The 23389-nt window shown below is 39.6% G+C and overlaps 1 protein-coding gene across 1 annotated transcript in view; it reads right to left on the bottom strand.

Annotated features, from left to right (window-relative positions):
- Positions 1-9027: 9027 nt before the first annotated feature.
- spata17 (spermatogenesis associated 17) overlaps positions 9028-23389 on the bottom strand; it is a 65623-nt gene continuing 51261 nt past the window's right edge. The window contains exon 11 of the transcript XR_003272660.1: positions 9028-9119. The gene's annotated coding sequence lies outside the window, so the exon portion shown is untranslated. The remainder of the gene's footprint in view (positions 9120-23389) is intronic.

Genomic DNA, 23389 nt, shown 5'->3' with positions numbered 1-23389 from the left:
GACACCACCAATGGATCCCCGCTTTTAATCTAAAGCCACCTAGTGGCTTGCGCTGAAGCTGTTTAAACTAATACTGATTTGTTTCTTTGTGTATCAGTTTAGCGTTAAGGATATAGCTTTGCATAAATTTACAGAATTTTCATTAACGTATCAGTGTAATGTAGAATGATCTATCAATATTACGTAGCAACTGGAATCTTCTGGTGTGACTTCAGGTGTGCAGACTAACGCATATAACATGGCAATTATTAACTTTTGCCTGAACACTTTATTAGTGACTATCCTAATAACAGCTCACTAACATCAACCAACAAACAAAGAATTGAAATACTGCATGAGATAGTAAAATGCACAAAATGCACGCTTAGCTACAACCCGTTTAGTGGAGATGAGTCTAAAACTAAATGGAAAAGTTGGCATACCACACACAGTCCAAATACATTTCCTTTACGGTTGGATTGCATGGTATGCTTTTTCTGTTCTTTCTAGGCTGTCCTTGCAAGTATTTATTCTTTTGTATATAATGAGCTATTCACTTGCAAGTTCTGTTAAAAAACATAGCATACCGGATTAAAAAAATCTTAAATTACTTCAATAACTTTATTTATACACCCTTTAAGTTGTCAAATAAAATCAAGTGCAACACATTTTATCAGCAATCACGCACACATGGATATATACACATACACGGACGCACACATATATACCTGTGTGTATAAAAGGGGCATCTATAATGAACGCACCTTAAATATCTTTTTTAGATGTCAGGGGTAATTACTGTGTGTCAACCTCCAGAAGGATAACGTAACATGTGTGTATGGTAAGGCCGGTGTGTATATGTGTGTGTCTTTCAAAGAGAAGTTCTTATCCTGAAAATCAAAATCTCTTCAGTAACCTGCCAATATTTTATTTTATCTTGTATAATTAATAATTTCTTTAATATACTGTGTGTGTGTATGCAGGTGTGTATCCAGAAAGGGAAGGTCTCATGCCGTTATTGTATGATGTGCTTCAGCCTTAATGCTTCTCTCTGTCCCTTTGAGACACAAAATGTACCTGAAGCAAAGGTGTAATGGAACACACACACACACGCACGCACGCACGCACGCACGCACGCACGCACACACACACACACACACACACACACACACACACCTAGCTTCAGGTGGCTGCTTCTTTGCATCATGTCAACCTTTGTTTTCACTCATGACAATGGTTTCTTTTTTCCCCTTGATGGAATATAACATGATGGCTTCAATATGACACCAGTGCTGATGGGCTGGAATTGAGGAACTCAATTTCCAGATGCCACGTAAACAGATATCACAGAAATAGTAAACTATAGTTATCTAAGCTCCTTGAGGCGAGTGTTGTTGTGATTTGGTGCTGTGTAAATAAATATGTACATAAATATATATAACTTCAGAGCTTACTTTGAGTCTATACATATTGTCAGAGCTATAAAAGCAAGAAAAGCACAAGTGTAAAGCACAAGAATATAAGTTGGTGCATTAGCGTAATGAGCAAGCGGGACACGGTTCTAGCTTATTATGAACATGTTATTATGAACACATAAATATTCCGAACTCCAATCTTACTCTTTGTTCAATGTAATTATAATAATATACCAGAATATATGAGAAACTATGTGCAAATTTGTAGAATATATAATATATGTAGGATGATAAAGGCCATACACTGTGCTGTGCACTTGTTCTTGTATTTTGATAAAACTGTAGCATCTGTGTGGAGTTATTTACACATTTATGTGATGTGATCTGATGTTATTCTACCATAATTCCCAACTACAAAAAACCTAAACACAGACACAAAAACACAAAAAAACAGGTGATTAGCTTTTTTCCACCATTGGTTTCCCTTTTTTCCTGTTTGTTTCATTTGTGCAGAAGAGGTGCACAAATCTGTCTCTGATAGTGTTTGTGATCAGTCACTTCCAATGTAAGTGGAGCATGTGCTCTAAACCACCGACCCAATGTAGCAAATACCTCAACACTCAGTTGTATGTTATGGAAGAGACATGATTTGAAAAAAGGAATGAAAATAGTTTGGCCTGGTACGAGTATTTTTTGGTGTTTGTGTGTGTTAGGGGAGGCAGATGTAGCTCACTACATGAGGTCTGCTGAGAAGAGAACATCTGATCTCAACTGCCACAAAAGTGACATGTCTGTCTATGTGAGTGTCTGTGTGTGTGTGTGCAAGTTAAGATGAGGCCCTGAATCACACTGCTGATGATCTGTCTAGTCTAGTCAGACCCCTGCGAGTATGTGGTTGTGATTGGGGGTGGGTCGGGGTTGAGAGGGACTCTTAAAATGTCACTTGGCACTCTCGCCTACAGCTGCATTTTTAACTTGACAGTGACCTCAGCGCACACACCCAAACACACATTAATACTATAGTTTTTCTTGCTTTCCTGTTTTCTAAATAGTAGAAAATTGATAAATAAAAACACTGAAAAAAGTAAAGACTGTAATTTTTACTGTTGAGATATGACGGATACAGTGAGAGGTATGTGTTTTCACAGTCATTGTTACATTATTGATACAGGTTTAAAGTCTGGGTATTGATCTTGTAAGGGTAGTAGTGGCCTAATTGATTAACCACTTGCTTAATGCTGACAACATTAAGAACATGTTGGAACTCCATCACCAGGGCACTTGAAGGAGCTCAGTGGAAAACATACATGCGTACACACACAAGGCCCTACCTTTGTCATATGTTAGCTAAATCAGCTTACCAAAAGAATTCCACCGAGGAATGATAGCGAGAACATGCTTTGGTAAGACTTCACACATGTCCAACCGTTCCTCTTTGCTTTCATGTTAAAAGTGTTGCATCTCTCTGTTACCAGTCTCCTCCTTATCTCTAGTTCTCTTTCTCTCTCTCACTCTCTCTTATAGATGCCAGCCATAATGGCAGTGCCAGGCAGGTGATGGTGATGCCAAGCTGGAATGACACACACATACACATACACAAGTATACACAAACGTCTCCCTACAGACATTCTTAATTAGACTCCACCCGTCCCCCATGGTCCCTGTGGCAGGCGAGAGAAAGGGAGGTTCACTCGTTTGGACGTGTGAGTGTGTCTGCTTTTGCCTGTGTGTGTCTGTGGTGTGTGTGTGGCTGTATACTGTGTGTTTGTGTCTGAGGGGCCTATCTTTAGCAGATGCTCATACCTCTCCCATCTCTCTGTGTGCTGAGCAGCGGTGCTATCATTAAAGTGTCATTGAGAAGTGGCACCACTTAATTTTAGCTGCTCTCACTGGGGGCACTGCTGGGAGACGCTGGAGACTGAGAGGGAGAGAGGGAGGAGGAAAAGGAGAGAGGGACAAGAGATGGAGACAGAGAGGCGAGCTAGAAGAAAGACACAAATATTCAGTGGAAAGAGTTAGGAGGGAAAAGGCGTGTAAGATTTGAAAGAAAAGCAAAAGAACTTTAATAAGACAAGTTACTGCAGTCACAGGCTCAACTTTCCCCACATGTGCAAGAAAGCAAGAAGTGTTGCTTACCTTGATCAAATGTGATACGATTTGCTAAAGCAGCAGTCCCTCAAAAAACATCTTGTATAAATTTGTGTTTTTCTATTTTAAACTACTACAATTCAGAACAGAATTCATCTTTCTGATTTAAGTCCGTCTTAATTTCTCAGATTTTCAAATAAAGACAGTGGCCATGGAACTCATACCTCAGGGTTATGAGTCTAGATTTGAGGGCACGCACTTGGTACAGTAGTTAGCCTCACAGCAACAAGGTCCTGGGCTTGAGCCATTTGGGATGCTGTGGAGTTCATGTCTTTCCCTGTGTCTGTGTGTGTTCTCTCTGGGTAATCTGGCTTCATCCTATAGTTCAAAAGCATGTGTGTTAGGTTACTGGGGAATGTAAATTGGCCATAGGTATGAATGTCAGCATGAACTCTGCAGTAAGCCTGTGAGAGAACTGACAACTGAGAACTGACAACCTGTCTTTTGCCTGTGACCGTTAGGAAAGGCTCCAGCACCCCCCACAACTGTGAATAGAGAAGAAAGGATGGATGGCGATAGGGTTCAATGCGCTGCAACTCAACAGAAAAAGAAAATGAACACAAACACTTGACTACTTTGTACTTAGGAAAAATTCCTGTAGCTGCTTCACAGCGAATGCCCCTCAGTTAATTCAGAAGATGTCAACTAAGTATCCAAAACTGGCTACTCCATGAAAGAAGCTGTACTTTATTGATTCTACACTTTGGATAACAAAACAGAACAAAAACAAAAACAAAAAACAGGAACAGTAGGAATAGGAGGAAACAGATGAAAATTTAGAGGGAGGGAGTATATTACACTACTCTCAGCAATTTCCCAAACAACTTAATTGCTCTGAGATGAGTTCCATGAGACACACACACGCACACACAGAGCATCCCATTGGCGTCGGGCTCAGTAATGAATCCATGTCTCAGGGACGTCAGGTGAGAAGCAGCACTTCCTATGGCGAACCCAAAATAACCAAGTGTTCAAGTGTTTGAAAGAGAGAGCAGACAGATGGATGAACAGACAGGCAGACAGATAGAGTACGTGTAGAGGGATAGATAAGTGAGTGCACTGTCAGCCATAAGAGAATGCCAAGCAGAGGTGGCAAGAGTACAGACATTCTTCACCTAAGCAGAAGTACATATGTAAGTGTGAAAAAGTTGAAAAAGTGAAAAAGTACAGGGCCTAAAATTTAATCCAAGCATAGAAGTAAAAAGTAACTATGTGGAGGGCACATCTTCTAGTTATTTGCTTGTAAATGAAACTGAAACTTGTGCCATATTAACATAATGAAATATTATTAATGCACACGAATGAAATCTTTATTTCAATCTAAATTCTAATACGAAGAATGAACTCAGGTTGAACATGTGTTGTATAGAACACATGCATAGAAAAGGGTAATACTATACAGTATAAAGCTAGCATAAAGGTGGGATTCAGTGAGTGGATATAACCAGTATCATCACCTTAAATTTAATTTGCTGTCTGCAAACCTTAATGTAACCTAACAGTGACCATGAACACCACAACTGCTCTGCACTAGTCCAACACAGTGCTTTACTGTAAATTCACAACAGTACAACAAACTAACCTGTTTAACCTGCACTTAACTGCTCAGTATTTTCATTCAACCTTTGAATATAATTTGTTTTACACAACATGAAAAAACAGAACTTCACCAACACATCACATATAAATACAAACTTTACTAAAAAATACAACAAGCTTTCAGTTTATCAAATGTCACTGAGCAATACCTAAAAATAACCACCTTTCTTTCTCTCCTGTTCTGTCTGTGCTGTTACTGGATACACTAATAAAATTATTTTAATGTGATATTTTTGGGAAGTTGTGCAGTGAAGGGAAATAACTAAACCTAAAGCAACAAGCATGTTTTAAAATGTAAAAGGTATAAAGTAGAGATATGCTAAAATGTAGGAAGTAAAAGTAAATAGTTTTCAGAAAAATAAATACTCAAGTATAGATACCTGAAAATTCTACTTAAGTACAGTAGCAAAGTACTTGTACTTGCCACCTCTGATGCAATGTCAAGAACATGCAGAAGTTTGTGGCAAGGCTGGAAATGTATATCTGACTAATATAGGTCTTCCAGACTTTTTCTATTTATTTATTGACCTTGACCTTGATATCATCACTCTTTCGCTCCCTCCTTCCCATTTGTCTGCCCAATGTGTCAGTAAAATGTTAGCACATTGTCGTTGTCTTCAAGAGCAGGTATAGACTTGTTAATCTTGCCCCCACTGCTTTCTGCTATTTAGATTTTGTCTTCAAGGCTAATGCATTTTCATAAGGCAGTTGCCAACACATACAGAACATTTTCCACAGTCTCGCCAAACTGTTACTTTTACTGGAGGGATTTTAAAAACTTTTTTTTGTAGACTTTCCATTATTATCCACATATTATTTTCTTTCTCACCTCTCCAGCCTACCATCACCACTCAAGGTCTTTCAGCTTTTCAGGCTTTGTACTTTTGTAAAGTTTTACACAGTTGCTGTGGCATATCAGTGTGAGTTATTTTAAAAAATGTTTTAGTGGTGCATTTTCTTAATATTTAGCAATCAAAAATCAAAGTGGCAGTAACCATAAGAAGAAATCATTTCTGACAGGAATCTTAACAGAGATATGAAAAAAACAAACTCCTTAATATTCTCTTTGGTTGCATTCTATATAATTTCAGGCAGAAGCGCAGAAAAAGTTATTGTTTTTGTGTTTGTATGTCATAGTCAATGCAACAGTGTTACAATCCCTAAAATTATCAGCACAATTCTTGAGTGGGTTGGAGGTGGGGGAAGCAGTCAAACTAATTTGGTGTTTCAACTAGCCTTAAGCGTTACAAGCCCTGATGGGACACTGTAACTCTTCAGTAAGTTGTATAAAATGTGAAATAAAATATAGATGTGACTTCCAGAAAAACAAAACCAATACAGAAGTGCCTGAAAACCTAAATTCTATTACAAGGACACCAGATGGCGATAGCTGAGGTCGCAAAAAGATTTTCAGTTTATGGGAAAAAGGTTTTCTTTCTTGACCTCTGTAAACAAAACTGCTGCTGAGTTCACTGTCTTAGCCACTTATTCTCGCTCATACTAAATAAAACTTTAAATTGATTTTTTGAGTCATGGTAATACCATGTTTCAAAAAGGATTATTAGCAGTGTTTTTTTCCCACTGTGTAAAACAATATCAGCATCTGTGACACATCCTTTAGGGTCAGAATCAGATTAAGCATACACCACTATGAATACAAAGCAGTGCCTTCTCAATAGAACGTTGTCCTTCTATCTTTTTTAATATACGCTTCTCATAGTCTCCTCTCTCTAACCTTACCTTACAGCCACCTACCGCTCCCTCCACCCTCACTCTCTTCTTGTTTAACACTCACTGTCATACGTTCTTGGCATCTGCTCCCTGCTTACTTCCCACATGTGTTCCTACCTTGTCCTACCCAAGACACTCCATATATCCTTTTACTCAGCTTTCATCTCTGTCCTTCTCCCTTTTCTGTTCTCCGTCTACATGCTGTGTCTCTGTCTCGTCTCATACCATGTGGTGTACCTGATAGGGCAGCTCACTCCTCATGGATCTTTTTGCGTTGTTGGCTGGGAATTGATTGTGGCACTTTTAGTGTTGGAGCCCATCATTGCATTTTCATCTCACAGCATGGTATCCCTCTCTGTCTGTAACCCTCTCTTTTAACTTTTCTCGGTCCTGCAACCGCCTGCATCTAGCCCTACTTTTAACGCTGGGATAATGGTAGTTTCATCTTTTTCTGTAATATAGCATGTTTGGTATAGTTTACATCAAAATAGAAATGCTTTACTTACAGACTGAAAAACATAGTTATCGCTGTCGTCTTTGCATTAAAATCAAGCATGCTGTGGTTTGAATCCGCTTTGAAACATCCAATTTTCAAGCTGGTTACTGTAATGACAGGAACATATGATGATGATATTATAGAAATGTGATGTTAGTTGGTATCTGCTCTGCTGGGACTCCACATTAATTGTCCAAAGTGTTTCAACTGTACTGAGAACAAAGTAGCTTTTAATCACAAAGAGTGATTTGTCTTGACTGCAACATTACAAGTATTACTACAGCCCACATCGGCTATGTGTGTGTCATTTGCAAAGTGGGGGATGGTAAACAGGTTTGCATTATGCATAGATCATGATGGTTTACCAGAAGATATGGCAGGAAAAGGAGTGAAAACACTTATATACTACAAGGGGATGATTAAAAATGAGGCCAAAATCATTAAAATTCACAAAAAGGATAAACAGTGAGTACAAGTCCGGATATGAGAAAGCAGGATAACGGTGAGGAAAAAAAAAAACGGAGAAGAATGTGGTGGGAGGTGAGAAAGTAGGTGAGCGGGGGGACCTGAAGAAGGGATGAGAAAGGAGAGGATGAGGAGGAAAAAGGAGTGAGGCCCTCTTCATTTATTGCTCCAGTGGAGAAGAACGTAGAGCTCTCTAATGGTGCTGCCATGGTAATAACAATAAAAACCAGGAGAACAAGAGAAAACGAGACGCAGCGAAAGAAAGGGAAGAAGACAGAGGTTAGGACAGAGCGGGAAACATAAAGTATGACTGTTTTCTTTCTACATTTCCATATTTTCCCATTTAACTCTCCCTCTCTCTCCCTCTCTCTGTATCCTCCACCCAGCACAACGGCACTTTTCCTCTCTTCTTCTTTTCTGTCTTTCCACTGTTGGCACTGTGTGTCCTTGCTCTATGCTTTGTTAGGCAGGGCAGTGGTACTGCTGTAGCTGCTGTGTCAGGGCTTTCTATTGGTGGTGATTAATGTATGGAGATGGACTGATCGTCACCAGCTACCAACAATATTCTCACCGCCGGCACAGTGGAGGTGCACGCAGGGGGTAGGGGACACAGAGACGGGCTGCACATTGGTGTCAGTAGCAGTGAATCATAAATGCTTGTTATATTTGGACACATAAGAGACTACGGCACAAATACATAGGAGAAAAAACTTTTTTGCTAAGTAATAATAAATAAAGCCAATATTTGCATAACACAGCATTTAATATATCACAGAATTATAAACTAATGGTCTTTGACATTCATATGTGGTAATGACAAAAGTCATGAACTAAAGTGATTAATCAATAAATAATAATAATAACAATTTTGATTACCATTTGAGCATTTGACTCTAAAATAGTCAAATCTGTGGTCTTCTTTAAAAAACAAACAAACAAACAAAAAAAACTTCACCTTTGGTTCAATGTAACTGAGATAAGCACTTTACAGACAAAACCAGTGCACTAACAGAAGAACATTTTTAAAACGTTGGGCACCCCTCATATTCATGTTTCTAAATCCTGAAGTCTTTAACTGATGATTGTGATAAATCATCAGTAAATTATGATTATTGTACAGCCCAATCTTGGTTTTGGTGAATTCAATACATTTGAATACGAACACATTCAGAGATTGCTGTGCGCTGCTTCCCGATCACTTTGGTTCACTGAGCATTCAGTTCAGAGTTGGACTAGTTGCTTCAATGACAAACTGAAAAACTTCTGTCTGTCTAGTAGTAGTAATCCTGTTGGATGAAGCAAGACACCAAATTAAAACATGATAAATTTCCAAAATCTTTTTCAAAATCAGTGGAAATAGCATTGAGCTTCTTATCCTTCTTGAGATATACGTGTTGATAGCACAGTTCACTCTAAACTAACATAAATTACCAGGCCAAGGTGGAATCATTACATGAGAATACATAGATCTCTACCAAGAATTTCAATATCTCTGTAGTGGTGAAGAAGAGAGCTAAGATGAAACATCCAACACTGTTGTTATTTAATGAGCATAATTAACAAGCAAAATTTGTGCAGTATACGAGTACCAAATGGTGAGCCAGCCTGGCATTTCTGCCCACACTGCATATGTGTGTGTTATGATTAGGCCAAGGAGACAGTAGATAAATTAGCTTTGGGTAGAAAATGAAAGTGGAAGATATACTGGATGGCCCTGCGAGAGTTCATGTAGTAAGTAGTGATACAAGCACGCGCGCACACACACTCACACACACACTAAACCTTTCCTCTGTCTCTTCCTCCCTATCCACCTTCCCATCCATCAGGCCATCTCAGGGAGCTGCCCGCAGTTCCACTGGCTGGTTTAATTGTTAATGCTAATTGCTATTTATTGGCTCAGATGCAAATGATAGGCTGGCCAAAGTGAAATTTTATGAGGAGTGAACTCCCCCTCTCACACAAATTGAAAAAGTGAAACAAGAGGAAGAGGGAAATGAGGCGAGAAGAGAAGAGCTTAATGGCGGCTCTTTAATAGCAGAGAGCAAAAATTAAGACTGATTTAAGACACGGAGCTAAATCCCCCCAAAATCCTCTGTGATCCCCACTCAGGGAGACACCCATTTGGCACAGGCAGAGAGGAAAGGAGAGGAAGGAAGAGGAGAGGATATTAAGGAAAAATCTGAAATTCATTTAGTCTTGAAAGCTAGTCAGTATTACATGAAATGTAACGTTGTGCCTGGCTATAAACCTTGAAACTTATTTAGAATAAAAAGAGAAAAAAACAGATAGATAGATAGATAGATAGATAGATAGATAGATAGATAGATAGATAGATAGATAGATAGATAGATAGATAGATAGATAGATAGATAGATAGATAGATAGATAGATAGATAGATAGATAGATAGATACACCTTCTCAGTGGAATAATTGTATTAGTGGAAAGCATATGGAGAATGACAGTAGACTGAGGTCAAACTTAGCCAGCGGCAGCCTCTCATTGACTCCCTATATACCAACTGAGCGCGCACTTGAACATCTTCCACTTTCTAATACACTCTAAAAGGCAAAGCAGTATTTGGACGGCACATTATCTTAATGTAAGCCTGACAATATGTGTGTATGTGTGTGCGCGCTTTGCCACAGTCCAGGCACAGGACGAGCTTTGCGGCATTGTTTGACACAGCAGTGTCCTCTTTTTAGGTTCACTCATTTGCTTTTCTGTCCATCCATTACTGCCTTCCTCACTCCTGTCTATCCCTCGCTCCATCACTCCATCTGATTGAAGGATCTTCTATCCATCCTCAAGGTGTGATCGCCCTGCCAATTAAAGACCAATCCAATCACATCTGAGCTTCTGTGTGTGTTTGCGTGTGAGGGTGCAGTGTGTCTGCATGTATACACATATGCATGAGAATGGATGTGTGTGCATGTGTGTGTGCATCTATGTGTGTGTTAGATGTGAGATCTGGCAGCTTAATGCAGTTAGGGTTATTTCACAGTCCATTAAGAAGCTTATGTTGACCTCCTGACCCTAAAGCCAACAACACAGAAGCCATTATCATGACAATAGGACTCTGTGTGCACATTTGTGAGTGCGTGTGACTGTGGACTCTATTTGACATGATCATGCTTTGTGGAAAATCTAAATGCTTGGACTTCTGCTTTCCTGAGACTTAAGGTTTGGTCAAAAGATTTTGTGTTGTAGAATTTGTATGATTATAGTTAACAGAGTAGCAGAAAAAGGACAAATAAAAATAAAAATGCAAATAAAAGAGAAGATGCTGATGTTAGCACTTTTTGGGGGGTGCTGTAAAATTTGATTGAATTACGTAATAAGCAAAACCTGGTAGCCTCCGTAGGTGCTGGACCACATGTGTATTTGTAGGTTTATGTGGGAAGTTTATGTCGATCAAAGTCCACCTTTTTTTTTTAACATTTATTATGATTATTTTTTTTCTTTTTCTCTCGTTGTCTCTTCTAATATTCATTTATCTCAATCTCTGTTGGTTGCTTTCTCATCTGTTTATCCACTTTTTCCCCTAACACTGGGCGGCTAACCCTGACCCTCACCTTGCTGCTCTGTATCCAAACCTCTAGGATGGCTATTGATCCGCACCTCCTCAGACTCGCACAAAGACCCGGCTTCTGTGTTCATGGTTAATGAGACAGACACGGCCAGTCTAGGTCTGGATGGGTTACAGTGCGAGGACCTATAAATAAACTTACAATGCCTGAGGGAACCACAAGATTGAAATTATTACATTTTTGTTCAAAGCCTGAAAAAACTGTGTAAAGAACAGGACTGACATTTAGCAGAAGGAAAGCTAGACAAATGTTTGTACACACTAGAGTGAGGACCAAAACTTAAACGAAGGATATAATATAAAACAAATGTACAAAGTAAAATAAATAAATAAAATAAAGCATCTTTTTTGTTCTTTAATCAAACACCACTGTAGATATGTGCAACAGTACAGATTGACAAAAAAAATTTCATTTCTGTGATCACACACACAAACAAACACACACACGCACACACACTCCTATCTACCTTCACCTCTGTTCTGTATACAGTGTGTGTGCTGAAATGTACCTGGAATAACAGTATGTGTTAAACTAGGCAGTGTTTGCCCACTATGTGCACCTGACAATAGTACTGTAGATCTGTGAAACAGCTAAAATCTGATAACTCTGGCCATGTCCCCAGCAATATGTTGCCTGTTTGGGGACTTTTCAAACTGATGGATTGGTGTGTGTGTGTGTGTGTGTGTGTGTGGAGGGGGTTTTGGTGCATGATCCCATGGGAGCCCTGCCTTAATCAACCACACTTGTACACAAACACACTCACTCGCTTCAACAATATGGCCAACTTAAGACAGCGCGATACTGCATTAATTAACAGTCACAGAACTCTGTGTGAATTTGATCTTTACACACACATCAAACACACTGTACACACACATCCTTAGACAGAAACAGAGCTTTGTGAATTATAAAGCAAGCTAGTGTGGGTTGTCTTTGACAAAAACAAGTGTTTTCTTTCTCCCTTTTTTGCAAGTGCTGTCACTTTAAATTATAGGTGAAAAATGCATATTGAAACTTAAAAAAAAGCATTTTTTTTTTTTAGCTCTATCAACAATATAATTATCAATATTTAGTATTGTTCATGTTAACAGCAGCATTACTGGTAAAGAATTTAACAGTTAAAAAGTTAGCTAAGCAAGATGTGTGAGGTTATTTCTCTTAAAATGGAGACTAAATACTGAGTGGTCCAGTCCACATCCATTCGCAAACATAAGGTATTTAATAATATACAGTTAGTACTTTCATTATTTCACTATTATTGTACAATCCGAGTAAATCCATCCCTCAATTTAACTTGACATAAAAAATTGAATTTCAGCTGTACATTAAGGTGTGATTAATGTTGCTTTTGAAATATTTGTCTTTGGTGTCCTGTAGTTTCACCGCACTATGTCTTAGTGGGTTTATATGTGTGTGTGTGTGTGTGTGTGTGTGTATGTGCGCGCAAGACTGTGCCTGCACACACTAAATTTGTTTTAACGATTCCGAGAGCTGTTTATCGGTGAAGAGTATACAATGCTCTATTGTCAGTACTGTCCAAAAATACAGCAGGACAAAGAACACACACACTCATACATTCCCATATAGATGATGGCGCTCTCTAAATTGTCCTTCACACAGCTCTCCCTGTATATTGACCGTGTGTCTTTTTTCTCAAGCTGACATTATTGTCAAATTGTTTCTCAAACAGGACACAATTGAAAAGGCGGACAGTTGTTCAATGGCTCGAGTTTTACCATTGATTCCCAATAGGGCCGTCTATTCATCTGTCGACAGGAGGAGCGGAGAGAAACTCTGCTCTGCACTCGTACCATGACCGTTCTTTTAAAAAAAAAAAATCTACACCGGTACACATACATACATACGCACAAGCACAAGTGGATGTTTACATCTATTCATGTACACACACACGCACTTTCATTTAAATATTGCTCCTGTCCCAATGCATTCTGTTACTTGATACAGTGCGATACCCACAGATCAATGGAAGCCAAGGAGACACCACACACACTTGTGTAACCACACACACACACACACACACACTAGGCTGTGTGTTGCCCGCAGGCAGATGGTATCTGCAGTAGACGCTTGTTATTCTCAACAACTCTGATATGGACATCATTAGCACAAGGAAAACACTAAAATACGTAGAAACACCTGAAGCTGTACACAAGATAAAACTTTTTACTTTACCGATCACCATATTAAAGCAGCAGTGTGAGCGGTTTATCTCTTTAATACACTGCTGTTAAATCACTAAGTAGTCATACAACAGCCAAAAAACAACAGATATGGAGATTATTAGGAAGTAAGAAACGTGGATCGAATACAGACGGCACCTACGCCGTTATACAAAAAAATGGGAATCTGAGTTATAACAGGGAATAATTAATTATAGCTAGGGTGTACTATATGCCTTTCAGGATGAAGGATCGCTACAGAGCAGGAACCAGCTGAAGAGGTGCCCTTGTAAAAGAAATTTGAAGAGTTTTCCATAACTGATAATACACTTTAGTTTCGTGACTGCAAAAATGCTAAACAAGTCCGAGTCAATTTATTAAAACATTTTTTTAAATTTATTGTGTTTTTTTGGCTGCCTTACAACAAAATTAATTCCCTCTTGTGTGATGTCAAAGATATAAATTGAAAGAAAAAAAACATGCAATGGACAGACACAATCAATCAGACTAGTGTGCATCTATAAAAATGTAACTAATAGTTTTGAATGAATATTTAACAATCATGGCATACATTTTCATAAACACATACTTTGTAGAAGTTGGATTTGAGCAAGTAAAACTGTAGAAGAGGAGAGAAGAGAAGAGAAGAGAAGAGAGAAGAGGAGAGAAGAGAAGAGAAGAGAAGAGAAGAGAAGAGAAGAGAAGAGAAGAGAAGAGAAGAGAAGAGGAGAGAAGAGACTGATAGAAAAAAGAAAGCATTGACAAGAACAATGAGGATGAAAAGGATGAGCATAATTTTTCTCCTTCTCTGTCCCTTTCTCCTTGGCAACACTTTTCAACAGTAAATAAATTAGAAAAAGTGTGTGTGTGTGTGTGTGTGTGTGTGTGTGTGTGTGTGTGTGTGTGTGTGTGTGTGTGTGTGTGTGTGTGTGTTTGTGTGACTGAGTGACAGAGAAGGAAACACAGACCGAGGGAGATAGTGCAGATACATTAGTAGGCCCATGGTGTATGTGGGTATATGTTTGTACTTGTACAAAAAACCTTACTGCTCTGCGCTGCTCCTTCCTCTCGCTGTTTGTGTGTATGTGTGTGTGTGTGAGAGAGAGAGAGAGAATGAGAGAGAGAGAAAGAGACAGTATCTGAGGGAGCGTGCGGCACGAGATTGATGTGTACCGCCAGCGTGGCCGTTTCTGCTGAGAACGGCCACACTCCTCTGCCTAATGATGCCACATCCATCCTGCAGCGCCAAGTGCTACGCGATTAGGAGTGTGTGTGCTGCGTGTGTCCACAAGGCGTCTATCCTGGGGGCTACAACGCAGAACCTTACACAGCCTCTGATCACTCTTTATTTGGCACTGAGCATGTGTGTCCATTTGTGTGTGTGAGTGTGAGAGTGAAGGGTCCTATGTGCCCATTAATATTAAATATAGATACCCTTGTCAGTGAATTACATCCACTGATCCCGTATTCTCCTCTCAGGGAGGAGAGGTGAGCAGGGAGGAGTCATGGGAGGTGAAAGAAGGGAGAGATAAAGCGAAAAGAAGAAAGGAAGCATACAAGCGATGAAATGGGGAGAGAGTGGAAGGTAGCAAGGGTCGAGAAGTGACGAAGGGTGAGCATGGAGAATGCGGTGTTGAAAGCGAAGGGAAAAAGGGTCCAATAGGGAAAGAGGAGTTTAAGTAGGAGGAGGAGAGTTAGAGGAGAGCATACTGGTGGAAAGGAAAGGAAAGGATAGGTATAGAAGACTAGAGAGAACTTCTTGTTAACAGTTCCTAATAAATGTTTAACATGATCAGAAAAAGAGACATAAAGGAAGACTGAGAAAGGGCAAAGATGAGGAGAGAAGGAGACAAAGAAAAGAAAAGAGTTTAATGATATGCAGGAAGCATCACATTAGAAAGGGCGGAAGTAGATAGGAACGTAGAGAGTGGGAGAGAGAGAGAGAAAGGTGAATAAATCTGTGGAAAGAGGAACCACCACAGAGGGGACTAAGGGGTTTAGGGATGGATAGATTGAGGGAGGAGGGGCCAGCTGATTGATTGTGCAGAGTGTTGGAGACTTGAGAAAAGAGGGATGACAAGAGGTGGAAAGGGAAAAGGAAAGGAGAGGACTGAATCCATCACTTCGAGGGAGAAGACGGAGGAAGGCGCAGGCACGCTTAGACAGAAAAAGAAAAAGAGACATAAGAATAAACATTAAAATGTGGAGGAGTTACAGGATAGAAAGCCAACATAAAGAAAAATAGATCAGACTGAAAGAGATTAAGAAAGACTTAGAGAGAAACAGATTTACCGGATGCTGATGTTAGAAAACAAGCAGAGATTGAGTGATGAAGGGTGGAGAAAAAAACAACAGAGTGAATAGTAGCAGCTTTGACCTGTCATCTGTCTGTAATGAAAGAGAGAAGGGAGGAAGAGAGGAAAGGAGGAGTGACAGTTTGATTTTCCCAGCCTGGCGTTCATTCCCATATTCCCTGGCAAGCTCTCACCTGATGGAAAGATGGCAGAAAATCAATAGTCCATGTGCGTAATGGAGTAATGACTCTGAGTGTATGTGTATGTGTGGATAATGATAAGTGTGTGTGTGTGTCCGATCCCTAAGCAATCACACACAGCTTAAGCCAGTCCCATGGGGTGGGGGCCACTTTAACTAACAACTTCATTACTGCAGCCACACACACGCAAGCTCATGCACACACACAAACCATGCCTTCATACAAACACTGTTGATAACGGACATCTTACGAGTTTTAGAGAAAATTTTTACAGAGCAGCTTTAATTTTCATTTTGAAATAGCTTATATCTTTACTTAATTTGAACCCACACATGCCAAAATTCACCCATGAATACAGTCATGTGACACCACTGCTGTCAGTAACTTCCACATTTCCAACAGCCCTACCTATCTGCCAGTGTGATTTGGATATGCCTGAGCAGTTTGGTGGTATAAAAACTACTTTAACTGAGTTTAGTTTTCTTCAAAGGGTTAAACCAGAGTCCAAGTGTATCAGCATGGCGTCCTTAAGTGTGTTTATCCAAGCAGCTCTCAAAGTATTTTCAGCCTCTGCCAAGTTGTTCTGAAGCTGTGAAAACATTCCCAGCTCTGGGAATGCTGAGGCCCTGCCCTGGCACGCACACACACACACAAACAGAAACACACAGAGATGCACCTCAATCAACCAATTAGGTCATCAAGGGGCTCTCTCATCACAATAACAGGCTCACTGCCATGTCCAAATGATGGGGTGCTGACGTGCAAACGCACGCGTGCAGACACAAACCATTCTCTACTGACACCGACACACAGAATAAACACATGCGCACACAGTTACATACACACCGCTCCCATGTAAACACCAAGCGCACACATGCACTACTCAAACTCACACGTGGCCCCGACTCATTATGGGTCCACTGATCAAAAAGAATGATGCTCCCTGTAACTATTTACCAGAGGAGGATGGGACAAGAGGAATTTGGACTAAAGGCGGCCCATTGCGGCTTAGCGTCGGCACAGACCAGCAGCTCATGGCGGCAGCCCCCTCTGTTTACTAGTGGCTAATTAATTCGCCACATATGCTGAGAACATCTGTCGCTAGTGACCTGCCGGGAGAGCAGAGGACGCACTGCTGCGACAGCCCGCTCCCCCCAACTCTCATTAGCACACACATACAACTTCATATACACACACACACAATCATACAGCCACACTAAGAGGGAAACACACACACACACACACTCAAAGACGTGTATGAATGTATGCACATGTATGTGAAGACACATCGAGTGTAACTAGGGGCATTTTGAAACAAACATACACTTCGATCTATTTATAGTTTGGGACTAATAGTTACTCTGCAACATATTAAAGCTCCAACGAGCTGAACACTTCAAACAGATGCCAGTCACATCTCTAAGAGTCTGCACTGCAGTTACTACAATCAAAAGCTCAATTACTTAACTCAACAGGCTTTTTTTTCTTATAGATATTCACCAGAAATGGCATGCTGATACTGAACACAAAATATGAACTTATTGTTCTACAATAAATTAAGTTGTACTTGAATAATGGAATTCTGCATTTATATGCAACAGCTGAAAGGTGGTCATCTTTTCAAAGCTCTGATTTGTGTAGCAAGCGCCTTTCTGAAATATTTTGGTTGTAGCTAAATAACTAATAAAGTATTAATTCATCAAGCAAAGAAAAAAACTTTCTGGTCAAAATTATCATCAGTTTTTCTTTTTGCCATTATTTGGCAATAAGTTTCTGTTTTTCTGCGTGTAATTAAAAAGTTGTATCATCACAGCAGGATGGAAACAGTGATTATTAGGAATGAGACACTCATATGAGCTATGTGAGCGTTTTGTCGTACTACTATGTTTAATGGGTTCAGTGGTTTCAATACTTTAAATCTACATTAAATATACAATGAAAATATCATGAAAGAGAATTCTACATGGGAAATTATCACTAAAATGCCATTGTGATTTCTTTTTGAAACTGCAGTATTTCATTAATAAAACAAAAATATTGTTGTTTTTGGGGTTTTTTGCCTTTTACCTGTGCCGTAACTTTGAGATTACTACTACCCAGGTGTGCATGCATTTTAAAATGTAAATATGAGCATCTTTAATTTTGTGCTTCAGCGATGTTAAACACAAGTTTCATCATATTCCACAGACTCAGTAAAATTTAGCACTTTTTGTTTGCCACACTGTCCTTCATGCTGCACTGTGTCTAAGCCAAACTTGGCGAAATAAAAAAGTGAAGCGAGTGTGCAAACCGCAGCACCAGCAGAAAAACTCCCACCAGCCAATCAGATTCATTAACCTCCACTATCCCACAATACCCCAGGGGGACCTACAGAGACAAAGACAAACTCTCTTCCCCTTGTGTCCTGTGTTCTCCCTCTTTCTCCCCCTCATCCCTCCACCTACACCCCATTACACCGATCCAGTCTTCCTACCCTCCCTCACATGCCACACAATTAACAAAGTGCAGGGATCTGACTTCTTGCTGCAATGAAAAAAACAAGCTCAATTTTTTTTGAGGTGTTTATTGCCACTAAAGACTGTCATTACTGCAAGGTTCACTTGCACCTACAATTAATTTTAAAGCTTTAATTAATGATTTTAACCAATGATTTTTAGTGGCTCCTGTGATTATGAAGCAAATGAAGCACACTGAGTTGTTTGTTTTTGCAGGAGTCTTCAGAACTGCACTTTTTATCTTTATGAAATTCAAGTTTTTTTGATAAAAAACTAAAGATAAACGTATAGACTGATTAGACTAATTGGCTCTTCCAAAAAATTGTAGCTGTAAGCCAGACTATCGTTGTTGTTATTGTTTTCAAATAAACCTACTGCTAAACAGTTACTATCAAGTGACCCAGTCAGCCATTTAACAATCACTCAGTCAGGCAGGCAGTGGATCACTTGGGGTCTCACCTCAACTGTCCCTGAAAATCTACTGACGGATCAATTAAAACATTAAAGAGTTTGATAAGTTCTCCTCACCTTCAGCTCAACAAAATTCACTGGTAAACTCAGTTAGTCAGTCAACTCCTCTCGTTGTAACTCAGTCAATCGACCGCCAAACAAGTCAACAAGTCAGCCACTCAGTGAAGCAGCCAACCAAGCATCCAGTCAGTCAAGCAGCCACCCAGCCAGTGAGCCCCCCACCTGTCCCCGCTAATTTGGTGAGGAATCAATTAAGGCTGTGTTTGCTGAGTTCTCCTTGCCTTCAGCTCATCTGCTCCTCTCTAATGCAATTGTCCTGTGTGCTGCGTGCAGAGCGGCATAATAAAGTGATAAGGCTAATCAGGTTGGCTGCTCCTCTCCTCTCCCCATACGCACACTACACTTATTCTATTAGATGTGTAATGAGATTCTGCACTCCATCAACACGATGCCGCTATGTGTGTGCATTTGAAAAAGCGTGTCTTTAGGAGTGTGTGTCTGTGTTCGCGTGTGTGTGAAAGTATGAAGGTGTGTGTGGTTGTGTGTCTGAGCGAGAGAGCTTCTGTTCTTGCAGAGGAAATTTGCTCCATTTACATTCTATCATTAGCTTGAAACAAATGTGCCCTTGAGCTTAGCGCCCCTGTCTCTCTCAGCTGCAAACACTTTACTTTGGCTAGTGATCACAGCAACATACACACACTGACACACTCTTGAGTAAGAGACTCGGGCATGTAATCGTATGCACACATGCACAAACACACGCTTAAATGAAACTCCCAGCAAAAAAGTATTGAAACCGATGTGTAACGCTGCACGTGTGGATGAGATCATTAGCTGACGACTCATCTAACTTTTCATTATGTATAACACCCAGTAAGAAAATACACACACTCTCTCACACAAATTTCTATTTATACCCATCCACTCATCTCTTCATATATCCACCCATCCAACAATCACGTCTCACCTCTCATATACACACAAACCTTCAACCAACCACCAACTGACACACGCAAGCACAAATGTATTACACCCCCACCCAGACAAGAGAATGATGGTCGAATAGATGTAGAGGACACGGGGCTCTATGATGTGTAGAACAGTTCTGGTCAATGGGCCAGATAATGAGTTGCCATAAACAGCAGCAGTCTTCCACTGTCCAGCTCAGCTCATTACCATAGCTAGCATATGTAATCAGTGTGTTGCTGGGGCGTGTCTTAATGTACTCTACTCTGCTGTTTCTCAAAGACAGGGTTGGGCCCACAGGGTGGGTCACGAGAAGGTAAGAATGGATCAGTGCATCATCCTCAGGAAACCTTGGTGATTAGTATTCAAAGCTGTAAAAGCCAAATAATGACACTGAAGTCTTCTTGGTTTCAATTTACGCTAAATAAGCAACTACAGAGACAATTATGTGGTACAAAATACTGTTATGTATATATCAGTATACTTATCAAATAAAATATAAACAACTACTTTGAAGTATGATGGCAATTTAATCTCAAACACTACATAAAGCAGTGAATTTCCTCTTCTGTGATTGACTTCATTAACATAAATCAGTGGGAAAACAAAACAACAGAGGGTATACAGTATATGGATACTTTGGAGGCCAGAAAGCTGTCACTGAGACGTAATTAGAAAACACGCACACACCCTCACACACATACAAACACAATATCAAGCTGTGCACATCCTCATTAACTCCATGAGTATGATAAAACACGATTCTCTCTCATCCCACCCAAGATTCCATAAAGAGGAGATAGTAATTCAAGCTGCAGACACCAAATCTCTAATTATAACTTTATTTGAAGAAAACAAGGGAGCACTTAATAAGCAAATGAGAGTGATAATAACTTGGAATATGGATTGGACCTAACAGACTAGATTATAGGGGCGAACCCCTGCCGAGAGAGAGAGGGGGAGAGAGAGAGCAAGAGAAAAAGAGAGAATTGTAAATAATGTGACAGAACGAGTAAATTATGAGGCTAAAGACTCAAAGCTGTAATTATGTCTTTCTTTGAATAGAGAGAGATGAGTGGGTGTGAGGATGATCGGATTGAAAAAAGTTAACTGCTGTCCTCATTTTTCCTTTCTTCTTCCCTCATTTGTTCACATTCACTGACAACGCAGACACTTTTAGTCTTTCTTTCTTGGTTTTCCATTGTTAAGTGCATTAAATATTTGGATGGTTAATGTTTTTGGTTTATTTAAAACCATAAAAGGATCCCTGTAATAATTTCATGCATTTGATCAGTTCACAAATCAAGATGAAGTGCAACCTGGACTGTAAAAATGGTGGCACTGGAAGGACTTTAAAGTCAGAGGAAAATAACACTAGTGACACCATGATGGGTCATAATTGCTTGGAAATTGAGACATTTTTTTAGCCATAAGTTTGGAAAAGCATAGACTTAATGAAGGACTAAAACATAATGCTAAATTGTGAAATAAGAAGATGGATTACTTGTTTTTAGAGCTTGACAGGTAGAAAGGACTAGAAAACCAACTTTAGGGCCTTTATAGATCTCTTGCAATGTATGTGGATCTCTAAATTCCAGAGTATTAGATGTGATCATATAGTCCCAGGAATCAAAAACTGGCTAATGTACCCTTCAAGGTCATCTTCTTTTTCGCCTCTTCACTGCTTCTAGCACTCCAGATGTTTTTTTTTTTTTTAGATTTGTTTGTCAAGTCCCATTCAATCTCTTTGCTGGATATCCTCCAGTCTGTTAATCTGATGATCTGTCAACATGAACTTTATTTTGGCGAAGAGGCCAGAGTCAACACATCACAGTTTAGGTAGTTTCTGCCAAATGTTCTCCCCAGATCCCTCAGGAAATTGTAGCAAAACTCTTTGTTGCAAGTCTGAATTTGGCAGACTTTCTCACTGCACTACTCACGATTCAGGTTGCATTCCTTGTCTGAATGTTACTTTGAGGCCTGGACACCATTAACTGGAAACTCTTTGGTGTCTAAGTCATAGCAACCGGTTAGCTCAAAAACAGTAGTTGTAACATTTTAGCACAAAGTTTCTTAATACAACATTACAACAGTGAGAACTTTATTGTGGTAAACTTTTCACTCACATGAGAAAGGAACATAAAATACAAAGTCAGCTTTAGGTGGAGAAAGGTACAGCATTGGAGTGGGTCAAGATTTTTCACTCATGAAATTGGGTTTCTTCTGTTTTAATAATTAAAATAAAAATATTACAATTATTTTTATAGGCACGATTTAGTGTTTTTTTATTAAAATGATTTTGATTGATTTAGGCAACTGAACTACTTGATTATCTAAAATACAATGGTATAGGCACTTGACCCAAATGACTCGGACTTACATTTGTCACCTCTTAGTTGTGTGATTAAGTGCATGTAAAATCCCTGCCCATTTCAGAGAGCCAATACCACCCATAATTAAAAAAAGAAAAAAGAGGAGAAGCATAATGCTTTCCATGATCCCAGCAAATAATCTGAACTCATTACAAGTCATCATGTATTAAACGCTCTTAAAAGAATAACAGTTTCATCAGATCTGCTGAATACATCATGGACATTGCACTTGTAAATGGTAAGTTATAATTTTTCAACCCCCATTTAACCTATGATCCTGGCTCTCACCAAGGTCTCCTCTCCCTCTTTTCTTCCCTTTCTCTCTATAACCCATTTTCCCCCTCCACCCTCTGTCTGTTTCTACATCAATTTCAAATCTCTTTAGGTTTGTCTTGAGCTACAGGATATGAAATTGACTTGTAAAGAAGAGACAAGTATTCACAGAGGATTTTGCTATTCAAGGTTGATTTCATTTTATTTGCTATCAGAGCTGTCTGTCTGTTTGCATGTTAAAGATACGAGCTGAGTGTTCGTGTGTATGTGTTACTCTATGATTTGTGTCTGCCATTCAGCCAGCTGTACATATGTCACACAATCTCGCTTTCTATACATGGTTATATTTGACATATGCTTAACAGGGGCCAGGGGGATCGCTTGCAGCACTGCACACTTAGGTAGATGTGTGTGTGTGTGTGTCTCCCTGAGCAGCAGTCTGTGGTCCTGTACCAATCCAGTGAAGTTGTCTGAGAATGACAGCTTCATTATCTTCTATGAAAGTGGGACAAATTGAAACATGTCTCTCTATCACTCTGAGTGTAAGTATGAAAAGCTGAGAAAATACAAACATTAACACACATCCACATATTGACACACACATATACGCTTCGCTTTTCTTTTTTTCATCACCAACTTGTCTGCAGTTCAATCTCTCCACTAGCCCATAACTCTATTTATTTATTTATTTCTCCTGAGGAGTGTGTGTGTTGTGT

Source organism: Astatotilapia calliptera, chromosome 1 (genome assembly GCF_900246225.1).
Source record: "Astatotilapia calliptera chromosome 1, fAstCal1.2, whole genome shotgun sequence".
In the NCBI taxonomy this organism is placed as follows: Eukaryota; Metazoa; Chordata; class Actinopteri; order Cichliformes; family Cichlidae; genus Astatotilapia; species Astatotilapia calliptera.
The sequence above is the reverse complement of the archived record's forward strand: the minus strand, read 5'-3'. Positions and strand labels throughout refer to the sequence as shown.